The sequence below is a fragment of the Myotis brandtii genome, unplaced genomic scaffold, assembly GCF_000412655.1.
Source record: "Myotis brandtii unplaced genomic scaffold, ASM41265v1 scaffold200, whole genome shotgun sequence".
Classification (NCBI taxonomy): domain Eukaryota; kingdom Metazoa; phylum Chordata; class Mammalia; order Chiroptera; family Vespertilionidae; genus Myotis; species Myotis brandtii.
The window spans coordinates 2,195,362-2,196,801 of record NW_005357453.1 but is presented as its reverse complement, the minus strand read 5'-3'; positions in this window follow the sequence as shown (position 1 = coordinate 2,196,801).

Genomic DNA, 1,440 nt, shown 5'->3' with positions numbered 1-1,440 from the left:
GTGGAGAGGGGGAGGGGGGAAGAAGAGCTGAAACAAAAGCAGGAAAGGAGCAGGAAGCATCAGGCAAGAAGCTTGGAAGGTAGATTTTACCCTAAAAGCAAATGGCCTGCAAATGATCTCTGGAGAAAAAACCTTAAGACAGTAGCAAGGTCAGGCGGTTCAAACGAAGACAACTGCATTCAGTCAGAACCTAGAAGGGATTAAAGTGGTGCCAGTGGATTGGCACTGCCTCGCCAGAAGCAAATGCAAATCATCTCTGAAGAGAAGCACCCACAATTTAGGTCCTTTGTCTTCCCACAGTTTAGGTTGACTCACACCCTTAAGGAAATAAGCCAAAATGGTAAACATCAATATCAGAAAGTTTAAACTTATAAAAATGTAATAGTATTGAAGTAATCAGAAATAGAATCCTACATAATAAAAAGGTAATATGCAAATAGACCAACTGGCAGAACAATCGAACAACCAATCAAAGCATAATATGCTAATGATATGCTAAGGCTGCTCAACCACTCGCTATGATGTGCACTGACCATCAGGGGGCAGTCAACTGGTCGCCCAGTTGCTATGACATGCACTGACCACCAGGGGGCAGATGCTCCAACTGGTAGGTTAGCTTGCTACTGGGGTCTGGCCGATCAAGACTGAGCGAGATGGGCCGGACACACCCTGGAGCCCTCCTGCAGTCCCTCCCCAGCCTGATCCCTGGCCCAATTGATAGTGCACCGGTGGGGTCCCTCAGACTGGCCTGTGCCCTCTCCCAATCTGGGACCCCTCAGGGGATGTCGGAGAGCTGGTTTCAGCCCGATCCTGCAGGCCACTCCCCTTGGGAGGGCGCCAGACGCAGGGCTCATGGCTGGTGAGTGCTGCTACAGCAGCGCAAGCCTCTTCTGATCGATCGCGGCAGGCACAGTGGAGCCCAGATGAGCAGGAGCGGCAGATAGGAGCTGCAGGCAGTGTTGGACTGCGGGTTTCGGCTGGATCCCTGCAGGCCACCCAGAGGGACCCCACCCATGCACGAATTTGTGCACCGGGCCTCTAGTATAAAATATTTGAGTTTTTTTTTAAAATTAGACTGTAATGAATAAACAGGTAGAAAAAAAATCAAATGAAAAATATACTAAAATTAAAGCCATTCTTAGTGTTTTAAATAGATCAGACACCGCTAAAAAACAAATCAGTGAACATAAGAACTGATGAAATTAGCCAAATTGTAGCAGATAAACAAGATAATGAAAAGAAGTAGAGATTAAGGGACATGAAAGGTAGAGTAAGAATGTCCATCACTAAACTGGAGAGCATTATGCTAAGTGAAATAAGCCAGTCAGTGAAAGAAAAAGACCACATGATCTCACTCATTTATGGATAATAAAGAACATTATAACCTGATGAACAAAAAGATAGATACAGAGGCAGAGAAGCATCGAACAGACTGTCAAA